This window comes from Biomphalaria glabrata, chromosome 2 (assembly GCF_947242115.1).
Source record: "Biomphalaria glabrata chromosome 2, xgBioGlab47.1, whole genome shotgun sequence".
Taxonomy (NCBI): Eukaryota; Metazoa; Mollusca; class Gastropoda; family Planorbidae; genus Biomphalaria; species Biomphalaria glabrata.
The window spans coordinates 34,603,319-34,618,137 of NC_074712.1; the positions used below are offsets into that span (position 1 = coordinate 34,603,319).

The 14,819-nt window shown below is 36.4% G+C and overlaps 1 protein-coding gene across 11 annotated transcripts in view; it reads right to left on the reverse strand.

Annotated features, from left to right (window-relative positions):
* Positions 1-14,819, reverse strand: part of LOC106055942 (uncharacterized) — a 53,024-nt gene that overhangs the window by 33,279 nt on the left and 4,926 nt on the right. For 2 of the 11 annotated variants that reach the window (XM_056020197.1, XM_056020191.1), the window contains exons 1-3: positions 3,683-4,044; positions 2,234-2,308; positions 755-803 (exon numbers count right to left, since the gene is read on the reverse strand). The gene's annotated coding sequence lies outside the window, so the exon portion shown is untranslated. Of the gene's footprint in view, positions 1-754; positions 804-2,233; positions 2,309-2,634; positions 2,688-3,682; positions 4,046-14,819 lie in introns of those variants that run through there. The other 9 variants (XM_056020196.1, XM_056020193.1, XM_056020198.1 and 6 more) reach the window with 7 other exon arrangements.

Consider the following 14,819-nt stretch of genomic DNA (forward strand, 5'->3'; position numbering starts at 1 on the left):
TATATGTTAGTCCCCCAAAAGTCTCAATCTGAATTTATTTTTGTTAGGGGAACCCTTAAGATGAAAAGCCGCGTCGTCTGTCTGTCACATTGAAGTCGAAAAAAAAGTTATTGAAAAGCTTTTTTCTCCTTTTGGGTAAAAAAATAAATAAGTACAAGTCAGAAATTTCATTATAATAAAAGGTTGTTCTGTTTGTTTTTCAAGTAAAAACAATGCCAAATGGTTATTTGAAAAGCTAATACTTTATACAATAAAAACAAGTCCATGGCTTGAGTATTCCTCCATTGGCAGATGTGGAGGCATGCTACCCTGCCTACAACGCCCGGGTGGAAACGATCCCAGGAGGAAAGAATTAGGCTAAACGAGTAGCGAAACAAGACTCCCGTGGGCGAGCCCCGCAGGGTTAGCGCGGAATAGAGAAGAAAATGGCAGAGGCACCCGCTGTGCTTGGCCTTCGGCCGCGTCGATCTCTAGTCCGTAGTGTTCGAGTAACTGAAAATGACAGCAATAGACACTACTAAGGCCCTTTTCCAGACAGAAGACTGATAAATCAGGCCGGTAAGAGGGCGGTCTCTTTCACTTTTGCTAGCCTTGTGTTTCAAGAGCCTATGGCTCAGCTCTACCTGACTAATGAGAGTTTCAAACTGGTGGGGGGGGGGCGCCTCTGAGTTTGTGATAACACAAAACTCACTTTGTATTCTTTTTCAATAAATAGAGAGTCAAATTAAGCAAGATTTTGACTTAACATACTCACCCACTAGACTATCTGTATTGATTGATTACGATGGTTTAAATTGTGTAATCTGTAATTTTAATAATAATTTATAATAGTATAAGTATTGTAACGATTCTCTTTAAAAAAAAACACTGAATACATTGATGTAGGCCTACCTGACAACTCGGACTCCACATAACGAGACACTTAAATGGAACAATAAATAAACAATCAAATACTTTAAAAACGTCAGCTATTTAATCGCTGTACTCAGCTTGTAGGCTACTGTAATATCTGCTGGACCTCAAACTGTCCCGGACTAACTTAAGCCAAGGCCTTTTCTTGAAAACACAGGTCCTTTTTTTAGATCGCCCCTTGACCATTTCACCGATGCTCTACACGGGGAGTGTTTACATCAGTTCGCTCCAAGTACACTGACCTGTGTCAGCCGGATCACACATATGGCTAGACCGACACGCGTCACTTCAATTACACTATAGGCCTAGATATTATGTACAACCATATACAACAAATTAGATTAGGCCTACAGTCACCGAAGTCAAATGTTTTATACTTATTTAAACTGCCTATTGTAATTTTATGTTATTAACTGTTTCTTTTTTTAAACTTCTATTAACTCTTTCTCTCCTAATTGACGATGCCAAATTTGAATTAACCCCATTAAACTAAATTGATTTTTGGATTTATAAACTTGAATTTGTGTTGTGCATTTCCCTATAATTGGATACCAAATATAAAATTTTCTAATATCAAACACACAAGTTATTGAAATTTAATCCTAACAGGATAGTGAAATACAAATGAGCAAAATGAATAATTCTATCGGAACGAGGAAAATAATACGGAGAGAAAGAGTTAATATGCCCCATCCAACGCTCTTTGCCTTTTCTAGCGCCTTTAATTAATAGGCCTATATGTGAGTAAAAAATATGTCATGTCTTGAACTGTTGTTCTTGTTGATTTCTTTCTAGTTCATCACTTAGAACCTAACAACTGTAACATACTTACATACCATAAACAAAAACTAACTTAATTTGTTTATAGCATAGATACAAATCCGTCTATTGTTTGCGCAATGAATCTCTCTATCCCGGAATATGCTTTGAAAAAGGATTATCAGAATATTTATATTGTCTAGAGAGAATCTACAAACTTGAGTACGTCATACGCTTGACAAGTGTGACGATTTCTATTTCATTTAAAGTGGCGAGGCCTAATTCCTTGACAACTAAAAAGTCCCTCAGTTTTCCCTAACGAGACGAGGCTGAAGGCCGAGCACAAAGTAAGTTCCTCTTATGTTTGTAGGATGTACCACACCTTCGTCAAAGATAGCCCACCGAAAAATATTTACGGATGTAGAGAGTGCGGAAGGGTTCGATGAGTCACTTCTTCACGGGCTACATTGATTCTAGATCAGAGTGCCAGTTCTCCAGTAGCTGAATAGTCTTAACAGACTATAGCGTGAAATCTGTCTTTGAGTTCTACATTTTTACTCACCTTGGCTTGAAATTGTAATCTTTGGTATTTTTCCACCAATTATTCAGCTTATATAAGGACTTCAAGATTGGAGTTCTGAAATGTATAAATGTTGGTAGATAGGATGCTAATCCAATATTTAAGACTAAATATTCTGAAGATTTTTTTTTTCGGGCAAAAAAAAACTTTTATTTTTTTCTTTCGATATTCTAAATATAATGTCAAACGCAATATTTAATTCTTTCAACAATTTGAAAAAAAAAAAAAAACATTTCAGAATAGTTGAAAAGTAGTATATTTTTTTATTTATGGTTTGAATGCATACATACATACAAATATGAAATTATCATAAAGTATTTTGTATATGTTAAAATATATTCTTTGAAATAATCAAGTAGACTTGTATGCCTGAGACCACTCACTAAGAGACTTGTATGCCTGAGACCACTAAGAGACACTCTGCGAACTTTTTTCATGAACAAAAGAACTCTTCGATCGAAAATAAAATTGCGGTGTCACGGCCCTTTGGGGCGCTCCTGTGTTAATTATACGCAGGATAGTTGTTGCGCTTTTTACCCTAACCCCCACTCCCCCTCTCTGTGCCGAAAAATCATTAGCCATAAAATTATGTATGAGCTAATGTGTATTGTTTTCTTTCTTTTTAATAACTATATGAATTAGTATTGAAAGTCAATGAGAAATCAAGGAATACAATTCCTGTGTGTGAGTCTGGTTGTTTGTAGATAGAATGTAAAATAAATAGGTTACCTCCTTTTTCCCTTTGGTATGCAACCCGTAATAAGTATGACTGTGTATTGAGTCATCGACAAGACTATTTTTCAGAAAAAGCCACAGAGGAGGCTTTTGGGATGGGAGGGGGGGGGGCGAAAGCCCCAAGACCTGCGTCGAAGCCAACGATAGGGAAATTCTGTTGTCTCCGTCAGCCTATAGAAATATGCGGGGACAAATACCGCAATAATCCCTAGTAGACTCCCAGTCTCAGTGTTGACATTTCTTCGAAATTCGACGATGATTTTCCCTAAAATATTTTTTTTTAATTATAAGTTTAAAGGTCTTTAAAATTATCATGAGAACAAAAATAACTGAAACGTAATCAAGTGACCAATGGTACCTTAAGACGTTTTATAATACTATCAAGTCCTACGGGTCCAGAATCAGAGGCGGGCAAGCCCAAATCAGTGTTTTAGCATAGAATATATTGTTTACTTTTAAGTATCCTGTCGGCCCAGCATATGACACTTGCTCTGGGCCCCTCGAAGTCTACAATCAGAATTTAGAATCTACTTTTGTGACATGTTTTAGGGCGTACAATACCAAATAAAGATTATTGATGCACAGTTCTCTCCCTCCTCTTAGCCTATAACAAAGACCGATTATAACTTAAGACAGCGAGCGTAGGTCATCTAGCGTAGGTCTTAAATAAAGATTCTACACAGATGAATTACTTACTCCTGAAACTTCCTATGTCCATTTAGTCCTTGGGTAGTAAATAGTTTGTGTTCAACTTCATTTGAAAAGAAATCTCTTAATTAAACAATTCAAAATGATAAGATTTAAAATCGAATGCAGACAGACCTGTGCCTGTAGCGTAGGCAATATAGAGCTGTTTTTGGAAACTTATTTTAAATAGTTAGGACTCTTTCTTGTCTGTTATTTAGTTAATTTTAGCAATGCTAAGTTTAAATTTAAAGGTCTAAATCTAGTTATCACAAACGAAAAAAAATGTTATTATTCCAACGAAATAATACTTTGTTTTTTTTTACATACAATGGTACTATTTAACTTAAGCTTAAGCCCCAAAGGAAGTGTTTCACTTCCGCCGTAAAATCCCGTCAAAGGGGTTTCCCCAAGCACGTGTGCTGACGGAATCTCTTAGATCTAGATTTATATCTACGATGGAAGAGGTCGATTTCTTTTCATTTTAGTTATTGCATCTCTCTCAGATACATTCGCTTTTCTTTAAGTCGCCTGAATATACATGGTATTATTTCTAATCTAGTAGACTACTTTGTAAAGAATGATCTTTAATTGTTAGATTTAGTCATGTTTCTATTTTTAACGTCTTGTGAATTTCTGTTTCTTTGCTTCGCAATTGAAGGACTAATGCGAAGTTGTTTGAAGCACACATGTGTAACACGTGTGTGTTACTAAGATCATAATTTTGTATTATCAGGTTTAAAAAAAACAACAACGCAGGCAATAAGCGATCACATAAATCTCTTTAGGTTCAGTGCAAGAATTTCCGTTCATTTGTTCTGTTTTATTTTTTCACTTGAAAGTAGCACTATATATATATATATATATCCTAGAACATTGTTTTTAGGGAACATTTTTATCAGCGTATTACCGTTATTAGTTCTAATCTTAGCGAATCATAAAAAGTTAAATTCAATTGGCCAGGCTTATAATATTTAGCTACTACCTTTGGCTGAGGAGAACCATGCAGCTTTAAGCAATTTATCAAACTTATAAACAATGTTTTGTATGTATAGTATGAGCTTTTACATACACACATATATATGTATATATATAAATATATATATATATATATGTATGTATACATATACAATATATGTAGGCCTATGTATGTATGTATATATGTATTTATGTATATATATATATATATATATATATATATATGTTATATAAATTGTAATACCTTAAGTGAGGCAACTCAACGAGGCACATATATGTTTATTTACACGACATTACAGGTACACAAAACAACATCTTTCTTAGGGCACTTAAACACAGTCTTTTCTCTTTCTCTTCTCTTCCTAATGTTAACATCCTTTCCAGTCTATTCTATGACAGTGCGCACATCTGCACTAGCGGGGACAATACACTGGCGGATCCAGAACTTTGGAGTGGGGGGGGGGGCGATTTTTTTCCAAATCCTAACCCTAACGCCCAGTAAACCCTAACCCTATACATAAACGTGCTTACGCATATATATATATATATATATGAGAATAAAAAAAGACTGTTTCTCAATCTTCGGCGAAAAAAAAAACAGAAAAAAAAACAGTCATACTGAGGCCTTTCTCTTGCAAGCTTGGGGGTCTAGGAGAGCGCTTTAAGTTTCCTCAGTGGGGTTCGGGGCGGAGCCCCGACGCCTAAAGCAATTTCTTGCATTTTTCACGGCTGAAACGCATTTTCTTGACATCTATAGGTCATTAATTATTAGTGGGATTCGGAGCGAAGCCCCGACGCCAAAAGAGTTTTCTTGCATTTTTCACTGCATAAACGCATTTTCCTGACATCTACAGCTCATTATTAATCAGTGGGGTTCCGGGCGAAGCCCCGACGCCAAAAGCAATTTCTTGCATTTTTCACGGCTGAAACGCATTCTCCTGATATCTACAGCTCATTATTTATCAATGGGGTTCGGGGCGAAGCCCCGACGCCTAAAGCAATTTCTTGCATTTTTCACGACTGAAACGCATTCTACTGACATCTACAGCTCATTATTTATCAGTTCGCCCCCAACGCCAAAGGCGTTTTCTTGCATTCTTCACTGCAGAAACGCATTCTCCTGACATCTACAGCTTATTATTCATCAGTGAGGTACGGGGCGAAGCCTCGATGGTAAAAGCGTTTTCTGGCATTCTTTACTGCAGTAACGCATTCTCCTGACCTACAGCTCATTATTCATTCTATTATAAAGGACCTTTTGAAAAATGTGGGAAAATATTCTAATATGAATTTATAGTCCCTTGATACATTTCAAATAAAACTGATTTGTTCTTTGAAAAGATAAGATACCCCACATATTTAGATTAAGGCTTTGAGGATCGTCGCCGAAAAAAAAAACGATTAATAATATTCAATAAAATTATAGTCCTAAATTTAACTAGAAAAATATGAGATAGAGTAAAGGTTGGAAAAGGTCGACTAGGAAAAGATCATCTGGCTTTTGAACTCATCTCAACCGTGACTGTTATATTGAAAAATTTCGTTTGAATTATAACTTTTCTAAAGCAAAGTCTTTCTTAAAATAGTTATGATAAATTCATGTGAAATTACACAAACTCTGTCTGTAAAGGGGAAGGGCGGTAAAATGAAAAGGATTAATCCTCGCTCCTTTTTATAATTTCTGCTAATGATTGCATTTTGCATTAAAGAATAGGGGTTGGGCGACTCGATATAAGAATTTACTTTATATAAACTATATTAGTGACAGATTTTTTTTTTAATTTTGCAATTTCTTACTATAATACAAAAAGAAAAAGTATCGGTTTGTCCGATGGGGGGAAGGTGATTGCATGTATCGTCCTTCCACCTGTTTATATTATATAGATATTCGACTAATTTTGTTCACATACTATGATTTTTCAATAAAAGTAGGACCGCCCCCCCCCCCACTCAAAGGGTTTAGATGTGAAAGGTAGTAGAGGTATTCGCTCCTCCCCTTCCAATCGGCCAACAGGTGAACGACATAATATAAAGACCGGTTAAAATACCAATAACAAGTTTTAATCATATAGATATTTAATTGATTCTGTTAGCAAGCTGTGATATCTACAAGTAAATAGGACCGCCCCCCCCCACTCAAAAGTTTATGGTGGTGGCGGGGTGGGGGGGCGGATTGATGCCACCGCCCCCTCCCGACCCTACCAAATCGCCAACATACTAGAAAGGGGGGGGGCGAAATAATCTAAAAATAGGTTGAAATATAAATAATTAGTATATATTATTAACATAAGTAATAAATTCGTATACAAATTGTGTGAATTCTATACTAAAATTCGTCCGCCCCCCGGGGGGGGGGGGGTCGGCCGAGTGGGGGGGGGGCGATCGCCCCTACCGCTCCCCCCCTGGATCCGCCAGTGGGACAATATATATAATTTGCATTATTTGAGGATAAAAATTAATCATTCTAACTATTGTAACAAACAGCTTTTTATTTTTTGCTAAGTTGTTCAGTGGCTTGTAGCTTTTTGTCTTAATGCTGAGGAAAAGAAAAGAAGTAAAAATAAAACAGTTCCATGGCGCTATCGAGATAAATATTTTCTTGTATTTTCCCTTCCCACGTAACTTGACTGTTGTTGTTTCCCCCCCACAATTGTACACATTTCAATGAACTTTAAAAATGTTTAGAAAAACAAACACAACTGAAGTGCTTGAAAGAAGATGGGAAAAGAGTATAAGAAGCTTTTTTGAAATATATTCCTCGAAGGCGACTGTCATGGACAGGGCCGGACCTACAGATTGCGGGGTCCTATGCGAAACGGATAGCGCGGGGCCTATTTTTGGTTGTGATAAGGATAATATGTGAAAATTAAGATTTTTATTAGAGGTCGAGATCTATATTTGTATGCCAACGACTATTAAATTAAATTAAGAATTTGAACTTCCTGTTTTGGTTAAAATTCGCCTTATTATTATATTTTATTAAATGAAAGCTTACAATGCTGTTTTTTTTTTAAATTGCTAGTAGGATAGGCGTTTTCCATATTGATTGACACCTAGAAATGACAATTTGTCTGTTTTTAAGGAGATTTGCTTCAGTTTTCAAAAGATTTTTTATAATTTCAGGAGATTTTCATGACTTTTTCGTATATTTTACAATTTCAGGAGAATGACAGAAACCCTTCAATAATAAGTCAAAATGGTTTAATTTAATACTTTACATATATAATTCGCGCGGGGCCTAGGTTAGGTTGCAGTGGCCTAAGACCGGCCCTGACCATAGGCAGTGTATCTGGCCCATTTTATATAATTAGACTGTCGATTACAAAGTTTTATTTCATTATATTTGTTTCCATTTTTGTAAAACATCAACAATGATGCTGGAAATGTAATTGTGCTCTGAAAAAAACAAACAACTTCTAATTTATTAAAATTAAAAAGTAAAATAATCATATCATGTTTTTTATAGTCATCACATTATAACCACTCTTTGCACTGCAGTATAAAATACAATAGACATCATATTATAACCACTCTTTACACTGCAATATAAAATACAATAGACATCATATTATAACCACTCTTTGCATTGCAGTATAAAATACAATAGACATTATATTATAACCACTCTTTACACTGCAATATAAAATACAATAGACATTATATTATAACCACTCTTTACACTGCAATATAAAATACAATAGACATCATATTATAACCACTCTTTACACTGCAATATAAAATACAATAGACATTATATTATAACCACTCTTTACACTGCAATATAAAATACAATAGACATCATATTATAACCACCCTTTGCACTGCAGTATAAAATACAATAGACATTATATTATAACCAGTCTTTGCAGTGCTGTACAAAACAGTCACAGTTCGCATGGTACTCAACACACTTTATTGTGCAGGATCGTACGTGTCTAATAAATGCACAGAAATATCTTTCTACTCTGTGACTCATTCAGATCGTGTCATTGTTCACTTCCACAGAGATCTCTTTCGTTTCCGACTTTTTCATTGGCAAAAAAATGGAAAGGTTAAGTGGACTTTCAAAATTTTGAATTTGTTGTTTCCATTATAGAAGAGTGTAAGCATACGAGGAGTCTGTACTAGATCTTAAAGATTTTTTAAGAGGGACACTTATAATGTGCACATAGGTCTTCAGCTCAAGTCTGTAACTTCATTGAGTTTACGTGATTCGCTAGATATATCGATATCTATCCTGAAAAATGTTTTCCCATTTGACAAGAATGATTCATTAAATGTTTTCGCATTGACAAGGTTTCAGTGCCTTTTAAACCGTATATGCCCATAGCATTAAATTCAATATATAATGCAACAATGCTTTCACGAGACATCTAGATGTAGATCTATATAGTATTAAAAAGATGTCTAGATCTATCTAATAGCTAAATTAACAAATGAAATTGCCGTCGGTCTAAAACTATGCTTAAAAATTTTGATAGTAGGCTACGCACTTCATATTCTATTAGAATGCAATTGATCTATTCCTTGAATGAAATGATTGTCTTATGAAATTAATAACACATAACTTGACATAACACATAATGAGCTTGTAACTGTTTAGAGGCCTTCCAATGTCTGATATTTAAAGGCTAAATTGAAAAAAATAGAACTACAAAAAGGGAAATACCGATTCGTGTCTTATGCTATAAATAGACAACAAGGTAAAATATATATAGGTCTGAGGCTTAATACTTATCATACCAGGGCGGACCCAGAGCTTAGGATTGACGAGGGCTTTTTTTTTAAAAGAGCTAAAAGTAGCTAAAAATAAAAGTAATTTTAAGAAAAAGATTCGATTGTTAGTATTTTGATGTAAGATTGTTCACGAACTGTAAACTAAAATCGTGTCCAATGCAATGTTGCTTAGCGTGAGTCATGGTTTACTAGAATCCGGCAAAAGGAGTATGCCAGTGTTTCTCAGTGGCGCCCCCATAAAAGAAAAAAAAAATTATTTCGCTCGCCCATTAGCAGCTGGGGTAGCACTGTATAAGGCCGAGTCCGGGATGGTTTTAAGAATGGAATAAAAAAGAAAAGAAAGTATGGACATATAATTAGAACACATTTTTTTCCTCCTATGATATATTAACACTGTGTTTAGAATTAAAATCAATCCCATTTAACTTTGACTAAAGCTAGTCCGTTATTTTTGTTTTCTAAAATAGTATTACGTACATCACTTTGAAGTATTCTGTGTAACTAGAAAGAAGTTTTCCCTGGAGATAGAATTGGAACAAGTGAAATCTGCCCATGTGGAGTGTCACCAGAAAATACTGACCATGTCCTCCAAAACTGCTCTCTTTACCAGGAGGCCCGTACAAGACACTGGCCCCAAACCCCCCCCCCCCCCAATAGAAAGAAAACTATATGGAGAGCTCCTTGATTTGGAAACCACTGCACAGTTCATCCCCTAGCGGATCCAGAGCTTTGGAGGGGGGGGGCGATTTTTTTTTCAAACCTTAACCCTAGCGCACAGTAAACCCTAATCCTATGCATAAACGTGCATACAGCATATATATATATATATATATATATATATATATATATATATATATATATATATATATATATATATATATATATATAAGCATTTTTTTAAAAAGCAGTGTTTCTCAACCTTCGGCGAAAAAAAAAACCCAGTCATGTTGAGGCCTTTCTCTTGCAAGCTTGGCGGTCTGGGGAAACGCTCTATGCTTCTCCAGTGAGGTTCGGGGCGAAGCCCCGCCGCCAAAATCATTTTCGTGCATTCTTCACTGAAGAAAAGTATTCTCCTGACATCTACAGCACATTATTTATCAATGGAGTTCGGGTCGAAGACCCGACGCCAAAAGCGTTTTCTTGCAATCTTCACTGCAGAAACGTATTCTCCTGACATCTACATCTCATTACTCATCAGTGGAGTACGGGGCGAAGCCCCGACGACATAAGTGTTTTCTTGCATTCTTCACTGAAGAAACGCATTCTCCTGACCTAAAGCTCCCTATTAAAAATGACCTTTTGAATAGTGTTGTAAACATTTCTAATATGAATTTATAGGCCCTTAATACATTGCAAATAAAACCGATTTGTTCCTTAAAAAGATAAGATACCCCACATATTTAGATTAAAGCTTTGAGGGTCGCCGCCGAAGAAAAAATTATTCGATAATTACTATTCAATATAATTCAAGCGTAAATTGTGAGTTATAGTCCCAAATTTATGTAACTAGAAGATATCAGATTGAGCAAAGGTTGGAAAAGGCGACTAGGAAATTATTATTTTGGTTTAGAACTCATCTCAGTCGTTACTCTTGTACTGAAAAATTTCGTTTGAATTCTAATTTTTCCAAAGCAAAGTCTTTCTTAAAATAATTATCATAAATTCCTGTGAAATTACATAAACTCTGTCTGGAAAGGGGAGGGGGGATAGAGTGAAAACGATTAATCCTCGCTCCTTTTTATAATTTCTGCTAATGATTGCATTTGGCATTAAAGAATAGGGTGGGGCGACTCGATATAAGAATTTAACTTATAGCATATATAAATTATATTAGTGACAGATTTTTTTAATTTTGTAATATCTTAACTATAATACAAAAAGAAAAAGTATTTGTTTGTCGATGGGAGGGAAGGCGATTGCATGTATCGCACCTCCCACCTGGTACAACCCTTTTTCATTTTATATTTAATAATAATAAAATTTGAGATTAGAGTGTGTTGCGACATAATATACAATGGATTCACATATCAATACATAGTTTATATTATATAGATATTCAACTAATTGTGTTCACAAACTATGACTTCTCCATAAAAATAGAACACCCCCCCCACTAAGAGGGCTAGAGTGGGGAGGGCAGTACAGGCAATCGCATACCTCCCTACCCCACCGAATCGGCCAAAATACCAGAAGGGGAGCGATATAATATAAAATGTATCTATTAATTCAACTAATTTTGTTCACAAACTATGATTTGTCCATAAAAGTAGGACCGCCCCCCCCCCCTTCAAAGGGTTTAGGTGGGAAGGGCAGTAGAGGTATTCGCCCCCCCCCCCCAATCGGTCAACAGGGGAACGACATAATATAAAGATCGTTTAAAATATCAATAACAAGTTTTAATCATATAGATATTTAATTGATTCTGTTAGCAAGCTGTGATTTCTACAAATAAATTGGACCGCCCCCCCCACTCAAAAGTTTATGGTTGGGGGGGGGGCGGATTGATGTCATCGCCCCCTCCCGACCCCACTAAATCGGCCAACATACTAGAGGGGGGGGGCGAAAAAATCTAAAAAATATGTTCAAAATATAAATAATTAGTATATATTATTAACATAAGTATAAATTCGTATACAAATTGTGTGAATTCTAATCTAAAATTCGTCCGCCTCCCCCCTTCGGGGGGGGGGGGTCAGCCGAGTGGGGGGGGGGCGATCGCCCCTACCGCCTCCCCCCCCCCTGGATCCGCCAGTAAGTTCATCTCATGTATTGGTCTAGTCATCTGAACGCTCCAACATAACAATGAGAACGAAGAAGAAGAAGGAGGTGCAGCAGGTTTTCCCTCCATCCTGCAAGGGGGAGCGCTGTAAACAGTGGCGTCACAAGGGGGTGCGGTCCGCACCGGGTGACACCCGAAAGGAAAAAAAAAAGAATATTGTCAAAAACTAGAAAATAAAAAAATAAATAAATCTCTAGATATATACCGAAATATGCATAGGCATATCAACCATGGGCGTTCAACCCCCTCCCCCCCCCCCGAAATGAAATCCCTCCCGCAGGGGAGGGGGGGGACGGAATTAAGTGACTGATTTTTGCTTTCATTTTGTTTATTTTAGGTGAGATTTTAATACTAAATCATCACTTACCACAGCACAGCCGAGGGGGTTTTGAGTTAAAAACCCTCTACCAGGGGGTTTTGAGTTTAAAACCCCCTACCAGGTGGTTTTGAGATTTAAAAAAAACCTATCGGGGGTTTTGAGATACAAACTTCTCTACCAGGGGGTTTTGAGTTTAAAACCCACTACCAGGGGCTTTGAGTTTAAAAACCCCTACAGGGGGTTTTGAGTTTTAAACCCCCTACCAGAGGTTTTTGCAGTTAAATCCCCCTCTTCTTTAAAACAAAACAAAAAAATGCAAACAACAATCCCCAAATTCCAACAGCACAGTTAAGCATGATTTTGACTTTAAAACCCCCTCCAAACTTTACGATAAACCCCCTCTTCAATATAAAAAAAAGCAAATTACACACTAAAAATTCTATGAGCGTAGCCAATGGGGTTTTGAGTTTACCCCCCCCCTCCAGTTGGGGTTTGAAGCTAAAAAGTACATCTTCAATATAAAAAAAAAAGCTAATTACACACTATAAATTCTATGAGCGTAGCCAAAGGGGTTTTGAGTTTAAATCCCCCTCCTCCAGATGGCTTTTTCTATAAAGATTAAAATCCCTCCAGATGGTTTTGAATTTAAAATTCCCCTACAGAGCGTTTAGAGTTGAAAACCTCTCTCTCTCTTTAATATTGATTTAAAGCAAACTACAGTCACCACATTCTATGATCGTAGCTAAATGGGGTTTTGAATTTAAAAAAAAAATAAAAAAACTCCATAGATTTTTTAGTTTAAAACCCCTCAACAGATGATTTGACGAAAAAACTTTCCTTTTCGATATAAAAGCTAAAGCGAAATACAGGCATATAATTCCAAGAGCGTAGTCAAGAAAGGTTACAAATTTCTACCAGTGGCTTGGGCTCCATTAATAAAGTGTGAATAGTCTTCTGCCGAAATTGAAAAACACTAAATGTGGCTCAACAAAGAAGGCTAAGACAGGTTTTAGGAGTCAGTTATAGAGATGGGGTCTAAATCAAAGAAATCATATGCCGAACTGGGATTCGAACCCTTAGTAAGGTTGTGACAGAGCGTCGCATGAGGTTTTGCGGGACATGTTCTCCGACAAAAAGAATTACGCATAAGAAGAGTTGCGGAAACAGCTTGCCGGAAAATGCGCCGAACGGCCCGAGACGGTCTAAGTCAGTAAGAATAGCACATTAGGTTTTTGAAATAAAACTTTTTAATAGCAAGATAATGCACTGTAGATACCTCAGAATACGCATTTTGTTGGCTTTCAATACCAGAAATAGTGCTCGGCGGCGGGGCTTCGTCCCGCGCTGGGAGAGCGCTGCGAGCTCCCCCAAACCCCAAAGTCTGAGATTTTTTTTCTTTTCAATTTTTGGGTATAAAACAAGAAGGCAAAAGAAAGAGATTAGCCATTGACTTGGTGAAAATCATTTTTTTTCACATGCATGGAGTTGCACACTTCTTTTTCAACTTCTTTACACTTCTTCTAATGAATTTCACGGAAAATGTCGCTGCTTCTGATAGAGTGAAATGTAAATTGTACAGCCTAGGATGTCGCCTTACTGATAGAGTTCATCAACCATGAACTTAATTTTGAAAGTTTACTGCCTTCTGTGTTGTTTGTAGGACCTTCTTGAAACAATACCGCCATTGCAGTTGGAGATTTATGTAGGTGGGGTAGGCGGAAGGTGGAACCTGGACGATGATCTCAAAACAGCTTTTACAATTTTCCTAGAAATTTAACAGCTGATGTATATCGCTGGCAAAAGAATTACAAGCTAGTTGGCCACACGGGGAAAAACGCTAGTGTAACCGTTAAAATTTTCAAAGTAAAAAAAAAAAAAGAAATACATTTACATTTGGCTATACATTTGAGTTGCAAGAAGGCGTACAGTTGTCTGTAGTGTGTGGATAACTGAGTGGTTTATTACATTTAATTAGTTGCTTTAAGTTAATCTATCTATACTTTGCTTATAATTTTAAGTAGGCCAAAATCTACAACTAGCATAAATTCTAGATCTAGAATTAGACTCTAAGAATTAAACCTTCTGATTTCCAAATCAGCAGTTCTAGACATTTATATAATATCCTTGACAGATGTTGTGGTATAGGTCTAATTAATCCCCTTTATACTTTTTTGTAGAGAAGTAGGTCGTGGCTTAAAGAAGAGAAACTAACAATAGAGAACCTTCTATCCTCGAGTTCGAATTATTATGTATAAAACTCTTATAAAGCGATCACGGTAACCTTCAAAGATACTCCCCCCTTCTTTCTGCACTGCCCCCTTTTCCTAACCATTCCC